General features: G+C 28.9%; 1 protein-coding gene across 2 annotated transcripts in view; it reads left to right on the top strand.

Moving 5' to 3' along the window:
* LOC129958354 (toll-like receptor Tollo) overlaps positions 1–21,306 on the top strand; it is a 276,682-nt gene that overhangs the window by 97,136 nt on the left and 158,240 nt on the right. For both annotated transcript variants that reach the window (XM_056070784.1, XM_056070781.1), the window contains exon 3: positions 4,290–4,406. The gene's annotated coding sequence lies outside the window, so the exon portion shown is untranslated. The remainder of the gene's footprint in view (positions 1–4,289; positions 4,407–21,306) is intronic.

Genomic DNA, 21,306 nt, shown 5'->3' with positions numbered 1-21,306 from the left:
GTATACCACATACTAAATAATTAAAATTATGTATTTTCCTGCGTCTGGCTTAATGTATATTTTATGCTTTGTCCATAATAAGCATGAGAGTTTGAAATTTCTGAAAAATATGTTGCGTATGCAGCATTATGTCGAATAGTTAAGTATTTCAAAAAAAAAAAATGTGAATTTTAATACGTTGTTTATTTTAATAATTCTCAATATATTTCCGAAAGCGTATGAAATCTGTTATCCATCATAAGCTAAATATTGAGTTCTGAAGCTTTTAGCGTATTTATATTTACTTTGCATATTGTGTAAGAGGGCTATTTTAATCTGAAATCGGATGATATGGGCGACAAATGAACTCTCCATATCGTCAAGGACGTTTAATCTTCAACGAATTGAACTGGCATCAACCCCGTACACACTCTGAATCTTCCGTGGTGTGGAGTTTCTAATCCTGAGCTTTCGACTACAAGGTCAAGACTCTATTTTCGAGGACACAGACGCTTTTAATCGAATTATCAAGAATAAAAAAACAGCGATTAAAAACATTTTTTTTGTAATTAAATATACCATGCAGATAAAATTATTTACCAATGTTATACCAATCTCAAAACCAGTTTTCAAATAAATGGATGTATTCGGATTTTTTCTTGCAGTAAACAAATATCTTCTCTTGTCAGATGGATTGCAATTTCTTTCTTCGCTGATAATTATTGCTGAAATAAATGGATAGTCACCGTATTTCTGCCTATCGGAAAAATTCGGCTCAGTTGTCAGCAAGATTTCGACTATTATCAGTTGTCACCTAGGAATGGATAGTACTTAATCAGCTAAGAGGCGTTGACATGTCAAACTTGTATGATTTGTAAGAATTTAGGAAGCTCAATGGGATGTGCCCAGCAATCGTATAAATAATTTTTGTCTTCTTGATTTTAGTTCTACGAATTTATATTGTTAATAAAACTGATTTTTTTTTCTTCTATTGAATTGTTTGTTTTTTCGCTTTGGTTGAATTTTTTTTAATGCAGTTGCTGAAATGACAAGATAATCTTGCAGATGTTTTATGATTTGAATTATAGGCTTAAGTCTTTTTTAATTTTCGAATTACAGTGAATCTTACTCTACTTTATGAATGAAAAATTATTTCTGCACACCCAATAGATCTGGTTAAAAAAAATATCGACAGAAAAGAAACTTAACCTCTTTCCAAACAAAATGTTATCTCTAAATTCAGTTCTTGGGTTTTTAATTATAAAAAATATCAAATCTCTAAGTATGTATAATATTTTCTTTAGCTATATTTTTGGAATATTCCTTAGCGCTTGTGGTACCTGATGTGTATCATTAAGACTTATATAAAAGCAATCTATATTGCTATTAATCTAAACATAATTCTAAAAATAAGAAAGTATACTAGATATAAACATATTTCTGGAAATATTATTTATAGAAGCTTGGAACTTTATGTGTTTTAAATAATTGTAAAAAGAAATTGAATAACTGATACTTTTATATTATGGGGCGTTATAAATTTTTTAAACTATTTTTATTATCAACCTCCACATAAACTAATCTGTTATCTCACGTTTTTTCATCTTACTTAAGGAAACTTTGTAAATTGAAGCGTATATTTAGGTTTGACATTTAAGGAAATAAAAACTTGTTTCATATTTTTGTGACATCCTTTACTTTAAACTTTTTGTCAGCCTCATTATATCAGGGATTTTCTTTATTTTATCAGTAAAATTTCAAATTCGTTTTCTTTGCCTTGGGTTGATGAAAACTTAATATTTCGAATACGTTCAATGTCTTATATGTAACATTAAGTTGAATTTCTACCTTTCTTTATGTTGCAATGAAAAAAAAAAGATTATATTCTTTCAAATACCAAACAATTATTTTAATAAAGATTCTAATGTGATTTAAAAAGTAGAAATTAAACTTTTTTTCAATGTTATTAATTGAATAATATTTTTCTCATTCAATCTCAAAAAACTTACAAAACTGGTGTTTCTAATAAATGTACGGTTGAAAACAAAAAATGAGATGGAAACGACTTTCTCTTCAAATTTTAAAATGATGAAAATTTTCCAGTTAAAAAGAATACCGCCAATTCGTCATTCGATTTATACTATTTGGAAAAATGTCATTCGCAAAATATGCGTTCGTTGCGACATTTTTGCTGCATCTCATTAACAAAATATGTGAAGACATTGAGAATTGACAACCTTATTAAGTTCATTCATCTTGTAATACAGTATATTCAGTTCTTGGGTGCATTCCAAGCTGTGACAAATTATGAATAATAATAACAATAATAAAAAGAGTAGAAATGCGACAATTAGGTACCGACAGCGACAGACTGTCACATTGAAAGAAATGTGGCTGTCGTATTTAATTCGAACGTATGAGTGATAGATATCGTTTGATAAAATGCAGCTGCCACCAACTGAATTTCTGCGCTGTTTCAGAAAAAATAAACTTTGAGAGATGTATAACTGTTTAATATTAGCTGCTCTGATAAACAAATTAGAATTTCCTCCGTTGCCATCATATGTTCTAGATATTTAAATGCATTGGAATTTAGAATGCACGCTTTATTTGCCGATTCATGTGATGATATGCTATGTATTGTTGCCCTATAATATAAGCTCAAATTCTTATATTTTATAATTAATTGCTTTGGATATCCTCTGCCGTTCAAAATATTAATTGCATCATACTTATTCATTCTGTCATCGTGGAATTGTGGAATATGTCATTGTGGAATTTTGCTTCTTAATCATCTCAGGAAATTTTAAATATCAAATTGTTCTGGAATATTCGTGCTTGCTTACCTGTTATTGATCTACAATATCAATAAAAATGGACGATTTACTTTAAAAGTAACAATGGCGGGTTTTCAAAATATAAAAAGCGTGTTAAAATAATCGGAACAAAATGTCCTCGTAAATAAATAAGAAAAAACACTGCATATCATTACTCAGCATTGTCTGTGTCGGATATGTTTTATTACTCAATTATTTTCTAGGCGATTTTAATTAGATTCAATCTTTATCCCCATCGGTATGTAACATATTGAAAGCCGATTTATATTTTCCGAATTTTAAGTAGACTTAATTTGTTCTTTCTGTTTTCACTTTTCTCTTTTTGACTTCTGAGAATCAAAATATTTGTTATAACAATGAATTATATTCGATATGAGTTAAAGAAAAGGGAAAAAAAAATGATTATCAAAATAAAGACTTTACTTCGCTAAACTGTTATGTTTATTAGATTTATGGTTACAAAAAATACAATAAAAGTAGATTGTATCTGCATGACAATTTTTGATTCTCAGTGGAATAATATTTGCCTGTTTATGTCATAATATTTAAAAATAAAGCATTCAAATAAAGAAAAAAATATTAACACTTTACCGACCGGTAGCGGTTCGAACATACTATGCCATTTCACCGCCCGCTCAGCTGCACCCAGCTGCACTCGAGAAAACGACAGCTGAATTTTTTTCAGGGCATGCTGAATTGGTGGAAAACGTAGTCACCACAGATCGGTCAAAAGTCGATTAATCGACGACCGGTCGGTAAGCGCTGGGGAGCAAACGTCGAATAATCGACGACCGGTTGGTAAGCGCTGAGAACAAAACGTCGATTAATCGACGGCCGGTTGGTAAGCGCTGAGAACAAAACGTCGATTAATCGACGGCCGGTTGGTAAGCGCTGAGAACAAAACGTCGATTAATCGACGGCCGGTTGGTAAGCGCTGAGAACAAAACGTCGATTAATCGACGGCCGGTCGGTAAAGTGTTAAAGAATAATTTATCCGTTCCCCAAAATTAAAACTATTACCTGAAATATTATCAAAATATTTTTGGATTGTTTCATTTGTATCTAAGAAGGAAAAATAAATTTTTAAAAATATTACCACTTTCAGCATGTCTTAAATGCCGCGATTACACCTCAGAAGCTCCAAAGACAAAAGCTGTTTCTTGTTTGATGTTGCCTAGATTAAAAAAAAAAAAAAAAATCTTTGCATAGATAACTAAAAATACTTTGAAATTATGGCAAAAAACTGGAAAAGGGTATTCGTTAAATAAACGGATAAATAATTCATTGTGCAACTAATCGCTGCTTTTCTTTAATTCTATAGCATTTGAATGTTTGAACTTACAGTATGTCTAAATATGAAACTTCTATTCGTTATATTTAATACTACATATTTTTGTTGATTCAGCATGTCTTAAAAATGTTACTTTTTATGCAAAAAGTCTTTAATTGATAAATGTGTTCTCTGTTTTTCAGGAAAGCAAGACCAGCTTGTTTCACTCCCATCCGCTTAGTGTATCTGCTAACAGTCATGGCGTCAAACACTATGGCTGGATCCGGAGTGTGAAAATTGTCTTTACAATTTGGCATCAGGTAAAGTTGAATTATTCGTACTTCCAAATTTAAAAAAAAAAAAAAAACTCTTTATAATTTTCGCAGTCTGAATCATATTTACGAAATATACAAAGAACTTCGTAAATCATTGTAAACATACAGTAATTAAATCAAAATTTGTAATTTTAGGACTTCCTGAAATTTATTTAAAAAATGATATTAAGAGTTCACAGGATTTAAATTGCTTGTGATTTGCTCCGAACTGTGGCTGTCTAAGAACTAAGCTTAGGTACTGCTCAACTTGATAAATTATTTACAATTTACTATCTCTTTAATAATAGTTTTTAAAATTCTTTCAAACCTCCGTCTAAAACTAAAAATTGAACTACGTGTTCTTTATCAAATACGATCTTTTAAAGAACATGGTGACTATTAAATCTGAAACGCGTTTAAAATTATAAATTATGCGATTTAATCATTTCATCTGTATAGTAAAAATATCAAAAAATTACGTAACCTTGATTACTAGTGCATCTATGAATCACTAAATGCGACACACTTTTATAGTGATTTTTTTTAATTAGGCTTTTACAATGTTCTGTTTCAGCTCTATTTTGCTCTTTTAAAATAATATTAAGTTATTCATCGACATTTTCAATAGATAAAATTACGATGCTAGAAAAATGATTTTGCAACTGAAATTTCAAAATTTAAACTGGAAAAAATTATAACCTATTTAGTTGCATTGCAGATATGCATCTAAAAGAAATGTTGTGTGTTATAAGTTTTTTTTTATCATAGTGTTTTTTATATAATTGAATTCAAGTGATATCATCAAGATTATATAAAAAAAATGTTTCTATTCTTCTGATGCTTGCTATTACTAAGAATAAAATATCGAATGCATATCTGCAATGCTTGTGATGCCTTCTCGATATGTACTGAAAGCAAGCTGATTGTTAAGTTTTATACTGCTCATAATTTCTTAGTATTTATGAAATTTTGAATTTTAATGAAGGCGAACAAAAGATTGGTGCCTTATATAATACTGTGCTATTCTATAGAATAAATTTCAGTACTGAACTCTAACAAGGAGGAATTGGATTTAGATTATTACATTAAACATTAGTGTTGAACAATTTACTGAATAATAAAAGAAATTCTGAGGCGGCCAATATACATGCTACGTACATTAAGTATTTAAAAAAGTGAACAATTATATTTTTCACGCAAATGAAGTCAAATTTTGCGTTGAGAGGAAAAATTTTACATTGTTTTGATATCATTTCCATTCAAGCCAAAAAATTATTAAAAATGAAACCAGCAATTTTGTTATTAAAAAGAGGATAATATCTATTATTCGCAAGTGTTTTTCTAATTCGCTGAAAAAGCAAATTAGAAAAAAATATATCCAACTGAAGGAAATATGTTTGTGGTAGTCAAAGATGTTTTAACAATCGCTATTTCAGTCTATTTTATAAAACAAGTAAAAGACTGTCTTTTAAGGATGCATTTCGATTTTTATTCACTATTTTTAAATTTTTCTTATTGGTAATAACTCTTACTTCAAAATGAATAGTTTCATTTGTTAAATCTTGTTTGATCGCATTAGTGAAGATATAAATTGGAGCACTTTCAGATTGAAAACATTTTAAAAACTTCAATGATTTTCGTTTAAAAATGTGACTGATTGTAGCTTTTTTGCAATCCTTTTAACTTTAAACTTATTTTGAAGTTGTAATTTCTTTTACTGTCTTATAGCATGTTTCATTGATAAATTAAAATATATGCAACAAGATTCAAGGAAACTATGCATGCTGTTTAGTTAGGTCAGTTTTTAAGAATTAAACGGAAAATAATCCTATTGCTTAAAAATAAATTGAACCAAATTTGATTAATAGGGAAAAAGTCTATATATGGTTGCATATAATTAAAATAACGTTAAGCAAAATCTCGTTACTATTAAGATGAAATTAAGGAGATAAAATGAGGAAGATAATCCTAATGTGATCATAGAGCGATTAATCTTGTGATAATCATCTTAAGATATCATCAAAAGTAACTCTGACTCGCAAAGCATAATGCGATCCTATCAAAGCTTCTTAGAGGGGGAAAAAAAGAGAGAGAGAGAAGGTCCATTTTTAATGACGAACATTCTATAAAATATTTAATAAATCTGGCAATCAAATTTTGCCTTAATTTAGGTTTTATTATTAGTTTTTAAAAATAAACTAATCTGTAATGATTAATTGGGCTTTATTTTGGTCTATATGATCCATTTTCTAGACACATTAATTCTATATGTCTGAAATGAATTATTTTGGTCTGTATGATCCATTACCTAGATATTCTGACATTGATTCTATATATCTGAAATGATTTTTTTTTTGAATATTCTTCCATTTTACCATTTTATAGACGTTACAAACATTTAATGCATTCTTTTCTGTACGTATAACGGGAAGGAAAACTGCCGAAAAAGCGAAAGTGTATGCAAAAAATATCACTTTCTTGATAATAATATTTATGAATGTATTCCTTTGCTTTTTATTATTTCTAACAAACATTCCGGCAAGGAGTGAGATTATTTCTTCCAAATTGCTTTGCTACTATGCAATAATATTAATAATAATAAATGCAGAGCTTTTGACAGAAAATATTCCATTTCTTAGAATTAAAAGTAAGTAATGCCGTCATTTTCTTATCTTCCACTTGAGAATACGACATTCATTGATAAAAAAGTATATATGCTCTTTAAGGATCTACATACAAGCTGTATATTTCTATGAAATAACATGGAATTTAATTCCATTCAAGGTATTGTATCCATTAGTATTTTTTTAAAAAAATATTTGAGAGAAAATAGAATAGATGGTTTTTCAAATGGATTGGCTTTTAATAAAGCTCGGCATTTCTTTCTTTATTCATTGAAAACAAAACATTTTTTCAATATTTAACTCTTTCAGGTTGGAAACTTAAAAAAAAAAAAAAAAAACTGACGTGATTAGAATCTAAAACTATGGCTTTTAGAAGTATTTCAGATTTAAATAAAAATAAAGCAGTGTAAATATCTTAAAATGACTAATAAATGTACTAGTGTTTAATAAATGAAGAATTTATTAAAAATTGGTATTTTAGTACTTGAAAATGAGAGGAAAAAAGTAATCAATTATTTATTTTTTATTTGAGCATTTTTTTCGTATATCTTGGGTGTATTTACTTTTTTTTATACAACATAAAACATTCTTTTACCATGCTCAATGCATATTAGACGGTATATCAGAAGGAGTGGTTTCCTAAAAACTTTCTCGCAAACTCTCCAAAAACGACTTTATCCCCTTTTCATTGGATGAAATTATGGAACTAGAGTTTATGGATGGTTTACACGACATTAAATATCCCAGAAAGCATTACGAATTTCAATTGAAAAGCATGTTAAGCAAAAAGAAAATAAGATTATAATATATTTTTATGCAGTTAAAATTTCAAATTTTATATTGGAAGTTAAGATAAATTGTGTTTTAATATGAATTCCATTGTTGTAAGAAACAATTTTACTAATATTTAAGCGTTTTTCAAAAAATCGTTTGTTGACTTAGATTATTTGGGCTGCTTATTTCAATGCAGAAAGGATCCCATATCCCCATCTTGCCCTATATCGCTAGTGATTTCATCACCATCCATAGATAGATAGAACTTACCTAATAAAGGAATGGATATATATCCGCAGATGAATTTCCTGAACAGTCACCAATAACAAAAACATTTCCCGAATTCCATGTCATATTTACTTGCTAGATTGCAAATTGTGGTTCTGAGCCGCCCGTCACAATCCAGTCAAAACGTCCCATTATCTAGATCACGTGTCTATCTTTGTATACCGTCTGGCAATGAATAGGAACGACAATGCGGAGATTCAATGAATGAAGGGATGAATGTCCCACACATGGTGCAAGCACATGCAACAATACCGAGCGACACGGTTTGCAAGCAATGGAAATTATTAATAAACGCAATGGCTAATTTGTTTCCGTTGATGGTAAAACGCACCCAGTCGAATGATGCTAGGAACTAGATTTGGATAGTAAAGCGATGTGATCCATAGGATTTTTAATTGACTTTACATTCTGCTCAATTCAGATTGCCATTGCGTTTGAAATGAGTTTAGAATATTTTTTATTAATATATTGACCCATTTTTTTCAGCCATAAAAACAACTTATGTTATTTTTTGTTTGAGTATATTTCCGTGTTAGTCTGTATAAAACATATTTATGATATTATACTCTAGTAGGGTAGGCGAGGAAATATAAAACGAAATTGAAAGCATGGTGAATAATTATTTTTTGTTATATGATGATACGTTTAACGGTAAGAAATTATTCCAAGCAATTTCATTTGTTATTTTTATGTAAATTAATATATTACATCAAATGAAAATAAAAACATTTTATTTCGAGAATCGTTTTCACCAACTTTGTTTCCGATTTCATTTTCAGTTACTTACTATTTCAGGACAATTGTAATCGTAAGGATAGTTAAATGCTCAGGAATAAATGATTTTAAAAATTTATTAATCTAAGTTATCTTGCAATAACATTGCAATATACGATTATTAATTAAATTATCAACTACGAATTTAAATTTTACTGTAAGAAATTTTAGGAATAATTCGTTTGTTTCAATATATCGTTACTTTAATAACCCTATTACACAAGAATTTATCATCTGCCATTTTATCCGGAAGGCTGATTTATCATCCTTTATTTACGCTTTTGTATTTCGAACAGTCATTTATTCGGTATATTGTTTAAATTTAAAATTGATATTTTCCATCGGAATTCTTTTAACATTTCAGTGCATTCATTTTCAAATGAAAAATATCTTTCGACTCATCAATATTCATATCCTTTCATCGTATTATATTACTAATCCTCGCACGTGCAGAATAGTTTAGTTAAAAGATTTAATCATCAATCTTCGGTTTTCAAAAGCTTTTTCCAGTAGAAGAGTTTGTAAAGTAAGTCTTGTGTTGCTTTAACTCTGTTTGTAAATTTTAAATCCAATAATTTACAGTTTTATAAACATCATTTATTACATGTTTATACATATAATGATTTTTTAAATGAAATTCTAGAGTAGTAGTTATGGAATCAATACACATGATGTTCAAATCGCTTGACAATCGTAACTTCACGTGTCATTTAACATACACGTAATATTACAAGCCTTGTGCTATGACATCTCATTGTCGTTTTTCCTCCTGTAAAATTAAGCTGGAGTTTTGAATTTCACATATATCGTTTTAGAATTATTTTATTCCGTTAGATGGACAATTCGAAAAATAACCATTATGTTATTAATAAAAAGTCGCAAGACAAGAATTAACAATTTATTTTATGAAACTTATATCCGTATTAAATCAATAGGATTACTTTTAACCCTAATTTCTAAAATTAATCTCTTGGGACTTTCCATATTAATTTATTTGAACTTACAGTTCATTATAGTTTTTATTGAATTGTTGTTTCAAAAGCATAACAAAACTACTATATTTTTGTTTTGAGAGGATTTGATTTAAAGGTTTTGTTCTTTATCTATTGGCAATTTTTAAAAAAATAACACTAAAAATAATCGTAAATAAACTTTTCATACTATAACATTTATCAATCGAGCATTTATTCCTGAAGACGTAATGGAACTAGTAAAAAATATGTTGAACGAATGGGTTAACGTTAAAATTATAATACCTAAATAGTTTTTCATTAAATGAAACTTTTGAGACCATTGGATAATTATGAAATATTATAACTGTTATATAAAATAACTTCATCGTTGCTTTTGTACTGCAATTTTTAAAAGCGAATCCATGTGACAAAAAGAAAAGAGAAGGAAAAAAAAAAATAGTAGAAGCTCAATTTTTTAAAAACGTTCTTGAAAGAATGTCATCGAGCATGCATGTTTGAAATGATTTCTTTTGAAATGTTTCTTTGCATGTTTGAAAGTTTTCCCTTTTCAAATGGAAACTTTGTTAAGCTTTTTGTCAAGATGACGAGTAAGCATGTTCCGCAATGAAAGATAAATTTCTCTCTCTCTCCAAATTATTATTTCTTCCTTTTCGTTTATTATTTACTTTTCGTTGAGCCCATGGAGGCTTCTTCAACAATTTATGGCGGTCATACACGGCACGATTGCCTCCCACTATACATTTTTTTGTTATTATATATTTATATTCCACACATTTTCTTTCAGAAATACGTGAGTCAGAATCCTAAGAGAAAGTTCGACCAGTCGAAAAATATTCAATTTTTCGCTTCCGAATTCTGATACTTTTTTACTGTTTTTTTCTTTCACCTTCAAGATGGCCCTATTTATTTGCTTGATTGTGGAGTAAAAATAAATATATATATTTCCATTTGAGATATCCTATTCTTAGTAGTGAGGATTTGCTTCTTTTTTTTTCATTTATCTTGAGAAAGATATTCAAATGTACGAGTTAGTTGGATGGATCGAATATGATTAGTTTCAGTTGCTGCTGTGTTTTAGGTATGCGAGTCGAAAAATTATTATCTCCATATCCCTTAAAAATTTAAAATGTGTCTACATGGATATTCTTAATTTGATTTTCATTCCTTCAGAATTCCATATCTAAATGAGATTAATTTAATCAGTTAACTGTTTCAACCTCTTCTGATAATGATTATCTAAATTTGGTCTCAAAAATTTAGCGATGAAGAGCGTATTCGTCAAACACAGAGTATGTGTAATATGAAATTATGTTGTAATGAAATGGCTTTTATTTTTTTATTTCAATAATCCCATTTATTTATTTACTTTAACATATATTTTTTGCATATGAACGAAAAGAAGCCTAAAAAATTAATTTACTATTTTAATTTGCTGTTGAAGAATGGTATTGATCAAAGCATGGAATAACGCATAATAATATTTTATTTGTTCCTTCGATTTCGACTTGGCCTCAAAATATTTTAAACATCTTGAAATTTACGAATATATTTGAGTTTTTACTAAAACTGTAGGGTAAATTGTCACTACTTATTACTCATGACGAATCAACTCGTCATAACGCAAAATGCTGCACTTTTTCCATAATGAGTATACTCATCAAAAACAGTTAAGTGATTGTGAATAGATGATTGAGTCGCATCATCAATTGAATCAGATTTATTCAAATTTGTACGTTTTGATTGAATTTGTATTTCTATATTAAAAAAAAATACTTGTGCTTATCATTACTAGAAAATCTTTCTTTCTTTTCTCTTTCATGAATTAATGGAGCAGCGTTAAAGAATGAGATGATTTCCAAGTAGTTTTTATACTTTCTTAGACTACTGAAAATAAATGAATAGTGAAGATAACGAAAGAAATTTGTTTCTTCTTTCTTAACATTGATAGTAGTAAATTATGAATTACTTGTTTCCCTTTTTAAACTAAATAACTGATACATTTATCGCAATACATGCTTATCTCTTTCGATAAAAGTTTACCAAAATGCATTTGGCAGAATTGTTACCTCCCCGGTGTGTAATTTTGAGTAAGATTATTTAATTATTTTTAAAATGTAACTTTTTTTTTATGATGAAATTCTTACCCCTAACTGAATCGTATCTAAATATTTTAGACTCAATCTCATTACTCAGACTATTCAGTTATATTTTACAAAATCATCACCATTCGAATACTTTTAAATCAAAATAATGTTTTCTTATGTATCATTGATTCTAAGAGATTTTTTTTTTTTGAAAAAAGGTTGGCTAGTAAGGGAAATATATGCTCCTTCTTGTGAGAATTATTTTTTACTTAAAAAATTCTATCCTTGTAGATTAACTGAATTTATGCACTTTTTCAAATTAAGAAAATAATTAACTTTTGATTTTGATACATTGTAATTTAGACTATTTCAGAGATTGAAAGATTATATTAAAGATGAAAACTTCCTCTTAAAAGTATTGGTTAAAATTATATGAACTTTATGCAATTATGACCCCCCCCCTCTTTTACTTAATGGCAAAGGATTACAAAGTAAGGTTTAGTTATAAAGAATGAGCTCTTATATCGTTCATCATTCACTCTTGGATTATTGCAACATTTAAAATGCCACTTTTTATGACCCCATTTTTTTCTATCTTTTTTTACCATTTAATTTAAATTTACTTGGGAAAAAGAAGCGAAGGAAAAATAAAAGTAATGTGGAACATCTGGACAAAACATAGTATTTTTAAGACTTTTTTTTACTTGAGCGCAAGGTGAAGCAGTCATATTTTATATAAATATTAAGCCTTAAATTCCCTTGGCTATAATGCAAGTTTCGGGTTCGCCGAAACTAATAAAGTAGTTTTGATAACATTTGCGAGGAAACATTTCAAGCGAACGACCATAAACATTACAGCTTTATCACAGTGTGTGTTTTGGAATCTTTTTTTAATTACTACCAAGTCACAAATAAACGTATTTCTGAGATAACTGAAAATGATGGCCGTAAAAATTTATCTTCAGAGTTTCAAGCCTCTTATTGGTTTCCTGATTAGGAGGGGAGGGGGGGATTTTAGACTAACTTTTATTGTATTCGGATCTACTTTTGGGATACGGCGAAATGAAAACGCGCTTTTTGGAGGATTTCCGACTGTAAATTCTAATAAAGACTAAGAGGGAAAATACTGTTTAACTCTGGACACTTGAAATTGACTTTTTCATCACTTCAGTTGTTTTTTAATTTCTTTTTGAAGTTGGTTTAATCTTATTTGAAATGAATTTTTTTAGTATTTTTAATTGCTTTTGAATTGTGATAAGATTATATGATTTGGTTCGGGGGTTCGCACTCTAATTTATTAATTATGGTGTATAATTCAATTGACTTTTGATCTCTTAAGGTGTACGTACACACTAGATTTTTTTTTTTAAATTTTAACTATAAAAATCCAGTTTTTTCACAGTAGGTCAATAATATATGTTTAAACTCATTTCAGTGAGAAAAAACCATATTACACTAATTATTAATTAATTAAATAAATAATATTTAATGAGCTAATTAGCATATTTTTTGAAACATGATATCTTAAATTCTAATTTGTATTTCAATTCTAGTTGGAAAGTATGCCTAATATTAGTCTTCATGTTGTCTGCCTCAATCAAGTTATAAAAATGTATAGTTTTTTTAAAATTTTTTTATCAACTATAAATAGAAAAAGCGAGATTTTTTCTGTCATTTTAAATTTTAAATAGCTATTAAAAATTTATTTCTAGAAATATAACTTTGATTGAGGCACAAAACATCCTCTGTCTCATACAGATTATTTTGATATATAAATAATTGTATTTGGTTAATTTCTTGTTGAGTTATGATTGTTTGAATGAATCAACATAGTGGAAAAATATCTTTCTTCATAAAATGAGTTTTAAAAAAAACTGTAACTAGAGTTTTGAATGAAAGCACCTCAAGAAAAATAATTATAACTCGAGAAATATTTCGCATATTGACGACATCTTGGTATCGTTTGAAAGCTAAAGAATCAGAGAACATTATTAAGCAATAAAAAAAATATTCGATATTTTGAACGATTTTCGTAGTTTCAAGTCAAGTGTGTGCGTACACCTTAAGGTAAATGGGAAAACAAGAAATTTAGCGTCTGAGAAATTTCTTATTAAATGCATAGATTTCGTTTAGGTACCTGTTGAAGTAGCCCGCAATAATTTCCAAATTGTATAGTTTTTTTTTTCTTTCCAAAGTACTACATTGGAGGATTTCCATATTACGTCGAATTCGTTGCTCTAAACAAAAATAAATTGAGCTAGAACAAATAATAGTTTTGTTTTAGTGCTTCTAATATCCATGAAACTTTTCGGTATTTTAATATTCAATTCTGAAAGTTTTTTTTAACGAATTTGATTACACATTTGCAGTTTTGTATCGGAAAAACAAGTCTTTCATCTATATTTTAAGACTATATGTTTAATGATGCTATCATAATAATAATAATTGTAAACACTTCTTTTTAAATGACCGGACTATTCCGCTTTTTACATTTTTAACCATGCTGGTTTTGCAATAGTAATTTTGAAACTAATGGAAACTAACTATATTTAAGATGGAATTGCTTAGATACTCCCTATTAATTTCAGTTTTCATTTAAATTTTAAACTACATCTGAGGAAGACTTGCCAAATTTGGAAACATTAAATAATACTTCATTTGATTGCATATTACAATATTTGCGACATAACTTAAGATTTAATTGCACATTTTAAAAGATACCGTCATTGCATGTTTTCTGACTCATTTGCCTTTATGTGAAACCCATATTCGATCTAATAAATACTGCTTTATTTAAATATTAGTAGGATCAGTTAAAAAGTATTCTAGATCTATTGCATCTTTGTAACTGAAATTTTGTAAGTTAAGCATTGGCCTTTTAACGCCTTAATTATACCTAAATTTTATCTTTTGTTGACAGTAATTCACCATAAATCAATATAACCTTCTACTACTGACCTTCTACTGACTGAAATTCTCTAGGCAAATCTTGAATGGATGCATAGCCAGCTTTTGCAACAAATTCATGGTGACATTCTTTTAAAAACATAGGATGTAGAGCAACCATTACCTTAGAGCCAACATTCTTTGCTCTTGGAAGAAAGTAACATTTCTTGCGAACAAAGACGGCAGATTGGCATCCAATAAAAATAAAGCTAAGCACCATAACCAAGATTGTAAATGAACACTTGGCAGCTCAGAATATTGATAAATTGAATAACCTCCATACAACCCCGACCTAATGCCTTTGGATTTCTATCTGTTTTGGCCTTTGAAGTTTAATATGTAAGAGAAAGAGTTCAAAAATAAACACGAACTTATTATATGAATCAAAAAGTGGTGGAATAGCCAACCTCGAGATTATGTATGTATGCATGTCTGATATAAATATGGATGCAGTGCTCTGAAGCTAGTGGATCTTAACTGAATGTCTTTTTTTAAATTATCTTTTGTATTAATGCTCTCACCTACTAAATTTAATTTTCTGAGTGCTTGTTAATATTGAGCTACAATAAATTGTGCAATTTTTGACTGATCGCAATTTTTGTTACTGAAGAGTAAAGCACTCAGCTTCCAAATTCCAATGTCATGCACTGTTTATTTTAAAACTGTTAAATTTTAAAAAGAATTCTTTCCGAATTAAGTTAGAATTCCATTAGTATTCTATAGGAATTCTTATTAGGAAGCGCTGCGCTTGTTTAAAATCTTTCACTGCAACAAATAATGAGCTAGAGCTCAATCTACAAATTGCTTCGTTTGTTTATGTTATCGAATCTCTGCAACTTTTAACTGTTGTCTCCTTCTATACGCAACATTATGTTTTTCGGCCACTTTGGAAAATTAAAGTGGATCATAAATTTTCTAGCGAAGAAGCAAACCGGCGAGTTTAAAATATTAGAAATACCCAAGCAATGCTTCGTGTGCATTAGAAAAACTGTTGTTCATTATCTTGCTTGATAAAAATTTCCAAATTAAAAAATTTAGATCATACAGCATTCAGGCTTTGAAACTTTCATTAGTTTTAAATCATATTACAAGATATGTGATAATTCAGTATCATGAAAATTCAGTTGTACGTAATTCTTCATGCAAATTGAAATTTTCACAATTAGTTACTTGAGTAATGATGACATATATATATAATATGAAAGCATAGCTTTTTCAAAAACCATCAAAAATACTATTCAGATGAAATGATTAAGCCGCATAATTGACAATTTTAAACACATTTCAAATTTAAAAGTCAACATGTTTTTTAAAAAAAACCTGTTTGATAAAAAACACGTAATTCAATTTCTTTTAGTTTTTGACCGATGATGGAGGGTTTGAAAAGAATAAAAAAAGAATTATTAAAGAGTTGTGTGGGACTTGCCAATTATGAGGTCACGACGCAATCAAGTTTATGTTGCTCAATAAGAGAAAGGGAAGAAAAAAAAAAGAGTGAAATATTCAAAAATTGTGTGAATTAAGAAAAATATGAAGAACAGAATGTCACTTTCAAAATAGATTAAATCGTATATGCATCATGATAATTTATGAAAAGACAAAATTCAGTGAAAATCTGAAGATAGGTGTCTAGATAAAAATACTTGTGTTTATAGGATGGTCTATTGAAATTGTTGTATTAAAGTGTTGTGATGGAAGTGACAACATATAACAATATCCTTTGGATTGCAAATATATTAAGATTTTTGTATTAATTTTAGATTTAGATATTCGTTTTGCGAATTTTTTATTTTTTTATTTTTGACAACTTTAGCCTCACTGACTTATTTATACTATGTATGTATGTATGTTCCACATCTTTTCCTGGGCGATTGAGTCGATTTCAGCCAAATTTTACCCACTTATCTGTTAAGACGAGAAAGAGTACTGCCAACTTTTTAAAGTGCAGAAGTTAATTAAATATTCAATAAATTAGAAATTAACCGAAATTTTACCATTTTTTCCACACTAGGTTCGGGACAATTAATTTTAGAAGAAATGTTTTAAAACAATCTTAAATGTCAAAATTCTATGTGTCAATAATATCAGTTTCATTGTATTTCTTTCAATTGTTATTAATTTGAAAAAAAATTAATCGCATTAAGATTAATGTTAATCTTGAAGACTGTACCACTATTTCTTATACCCCTGAATCTGATTTTCTGGGGGGGGGACTTCATAATTGAGGAGGAGAAACTTCTCGCCATCCCTGTGGGTACATGAAAAAATGGGGGTGTGGCTCCTCCCATCGATGACGGGACGTACTTCCTTAGGGAAGGGTTATTCCGTGGCCGGTAATGGCCCTTAAGACTCAACCCCAGTTCCGGTAAGTGTTGCTGTAGCGGCGGTACGGTCATTCAAGTTTTATCCATGTGCTTTCTGGCGGGTCGGAGAGTCAGTACATGACTGACTCCTGAATCTGCTTTTGTTTAAAACACTTAGCCCCATAGCCTTCCATGATTTGTTTGAGAAGTTAGGCTCAACACTTGCTAAGAATAAAGTGTTTATTCTTTCCAGGTTTAAATTATTTGTAATTTTTTTAATTAAAAAGTTTATTCATTTATTCCATATTAATAAATTAATTGCATCCAGATTAAATAATTAAAATTATCCTTTCATTATTCAATTACATTCTAATCATGTTGCCACAGAGCTTCAACAGATCCTCTCTATCCCGAATTAAAATGCATATAAAAGCAGATTATTCCGGTGATGCGAAATGACATCGCGGGTCTGAAAAGGCTTAACAAACCTTAAGTAACAACCAGTTAAACTTGTTATGGAGTTTATGAACATATCTTAGCGATACAAGAGTGCGTGTATAAAGGGATTAATTAACAAATTTCTGTTTTCTTTTAAAATATTCTGAATCAAATTTTAAAGTTGTAGATAAGGAGTTAGGTTTAGTTTGCATTCATATTTATAATACTTTCTAATTTTATAGAATTTCCGAACAAAAAAAATGTTTTTTGATGCAGCATCCGTAATATTTTATTTTTAGTTTATAATAGTTCAGTTTCCTAATCACCATAAAAATGAAAACAATTTAAGTTTTTTGATGATAAGAATTGTAATCCTCGCCCTTTAAAAAAACTTGCTTGACATTTGAAAGTAGTACATCATTTTGATACTTTTAAATTGTTTCAATAAATTGAGATGCTATTATGCAGAAAAAGTTATAAACGTATTTGCATTAGTGGCGATATTTATTAGGTTAAATGATCAGTTTATATAATTTTTATTAATCCTTTTAACCTTAATGTTTCCACATCTTAAGAATTGTCAGAATGAAAATATTTAATTTGTCTATAGCATTGAAAATAATCCTATCTGTTAGAATCAGGCCAAAGAAAAAAAATCACACTTTGGCACATAACAAATACTTTATTTCATTAACTCTTCATTCGTTGTAGATTAACAGATTTTTCTCCCGTCAGCGTACTTATTTCTTTGTGTTTTAATAAACCAAACTCCAAGCTCTTAAGCTACTAAGATTTGAACTGTCATTGCGCCTGGTAAATTATCGGGAGGTCAGTGTTTATTTTTGTGGTTCATTTATATTCACTAGTCTTAAGACTAACAGCAGTTTCAATGGCTAAATGGAATTTTATGCCTAGACCTCGTAATAAAAAGTTCAACACCGGTGTGTTAAGCTCATCTCAAGGTCTATTGAAGTAATAACCTCAAATTACATGTTTCGAGTATCATTGCGGTTAGAATGGTTGGCCAGCATGACAAAGATAAAAGAGTAAAAAGTTTGTGAAGACGTGAATTTTATGAGGTGTTTACAAAACCTTGAGGCTCAAAAAGCTCCAGTTAAAGAAATTAGGGATTTTTTTTTCAACTCGAAAGTGGGTTTTGCGTTGAAATTGGAAAGTTTGCCCAGCCTCCTCAGTTCTTATTCATCTTTCATGTACTAAAACTTTCAAATTCACATATAACGAAGTTAAAACCTAATTTTTTCGACCAATATTTTAATGAATGCAGAATTTGATTGCTCTTTTCTTTGAATAATTTTTTCAAGTTGAGAAAATGTTCGTTTATTATTATTATTAATTTTTTTTTCTGATGTTTGTTCTTGCTTCCTTGTAGAATCCATGATATTAAGTAGAACACAGTGTAAGCTCAGAAAACTATTTATGGTATGTTCAAAGTAATCTTGGCATTCTCTTTTGAAGTAACATGTCTCTTAAAGCGAAGTAAAGACGGTATAGTACTGTATTTGAAATAGGAAAATAATAGCAAGTTAATCTTTTGTGGTTACTTGGATTTATTGCATTCTTTTTACAGCTTCACTTTTTGTAGAATGTAGATTCAATCAGCTCATTCATCGTATATTTTTCTCCTGGAACATTCATTAAGCATGAATTCGAGGATTATTATTTATAAAAACTAAAAAAATTGCTTACTAGGGTATGATGGCCTATTTTATTCATCTTTTTCGAATTTTAAACTTTTTTCCCCCCTTAGAAGAAATCCTTATATTGTTGGAAAAATACGGCACAGAAAACTTTCTTCAATAACTCCTTCAAATTCAATTTTCAAATTCCTTAGACCTTCATGAAATACAAGAATAGATTTAATGACTCTAAAAATTAGATATGACAGAGATAAATATTGAAATTCTTAGCATTTGTATCCCGAAAATACGAAATTGCAGATGACTTATCCATATTTTGAACAATTGAAATTTCTTAAAAGGAAATCGGTCGCTTTAAGTTAAAGAAAATCTTAGAAAATTTGAAACTACTTTCAAAGGCTTAAGTATTCTGCATATTTTGAGTAAGATGAAATATTAGAACTTAAAAATTGAGCATTCCGGAATTAAATGTTTTGTATTTTAGTTGGTTTGAATTTTTTAAAGGATCAAGAAGAAATAAAGGTATAAAATCAATAAAAAGCATTGGATATAGGTTGGGTAACATGTATTTGAAAGACAAATGGATCAATATGGACATTTGTATTAATTTTGTATCTTTTTCTCCTATACTGTTCCTAATAGATGAAAACAGATTTCTTTGTTGTTGACTGTCATCGTATTCAGGTAGGTTTCATGACACATTAAATATGAAGCGAAATCTTACCATCTTCATTTTTCAGTTCATTTCATGTCAGATTTTTATAATAAACAAAAGTTTTAATTTTCATCGTTATTCGTATCTTTTCTGTTAATATATTCTTGTTGATACTGTGGTTTCCATAAAATACTGCTTGCTAATTCTTTAAACTATCGAGCGATATTATCCAACATTTTACAGGCCAGAATATATTCCTTTGGACCATTCTCTTCTTATTTCCTAGTACATTGCAATAAATAATATGCATAAATATACACGATTTTGTGCTATATACAGCAGAACCTGTTTTTATGCGGTAGATAGTGATCGCACAAAAGAAACCGCACAAAAAATATTAGAAAATTTCATAAATATTTACATATAATAAACAATTGCGTACGGCATACTACAATTTTTTTTTTTTTTTTTTTTTATGCGGAGGACAAGGACCGCATAAAAAAAAGTCGCACTTAGAAATTACGTCATTTATTTACGAAATACATGAGAAAGTGCATCCAAACAAAAATAATTAAATTACACATGGAAACATTTTTAAAACATTTAATGTCTCGCTGTATACATGGAGAAGTTTTCAAAATGACATTACATAATTCACTGCTACTCGTCGTAATCCAAAACGGAGATAGACTGTTAGTCTATTTAATATTAGAATTTTTGTTTCTGAAGGAATTTTCAGTCTTTTCACTTCGTTTTGGCTACAATTATTCATTTTAAGGGTGTACTTATGTCTAAAAATGAAATAAAAATCATAAAAACTATATACAAATAGAGACAAAATTAATTTATTTATCTAAATGATTAATCTTTAATATCACTTTAATATGAATCGTGAATCGTGGATAAAACTCGGAATTTGAAGCCTATGCTGCTAGCGCTTCGAGCGAAAATAATTGAATGTGAAACAAAACTGTTTAAAACAAATTGTCGTGAGACTGTTTAAAACAAATGAACAGAACGTCTTCAAGTGTACATGTATATGTACTCTGATAGAAAACATGACAGTGGTGCCAGCGCCTTTGAAATTTATATACCGCATCAAAAAAAATCGCACAAAAATAAAATCCCATAAAAAAGACCTCACAAAAACAGGTTTTACTTTATATATACATGTATAATTCACTTAAATTCTAAAATCTTCGGAATTCCCGAATTCCTAAAATCGTTCCTTTAAAAAAAAAATGAGCTTTTTACTTAAGACAATATTAACAACTGCATCACTTGACTTGAAGAAAGTCACGGACTTTTCCAATCGGGGAAGTCGAGTCTGTTGAAATGTCTACCTAGTTAACGCAAAATAAAGTCAATTGCGAATGCAAATCTCGCCG

Source organism: Argiope bruennichi, chromosome X1, assembly GCF_947563725.1.
Source record: "Argiope bruennichi chromosome X1, qqArgBrue1.1, whole genome shotgun sequence".
Taxonomy (NCBI): Eukaryota; Metazoa; Arthropoda; class Arachnida; order Araneae; family Araneidae; genus Argiope; species Argiope bruennichi.
This window is presented reverse-complemented; position numbering and strand designations above follow the sequence as displayed.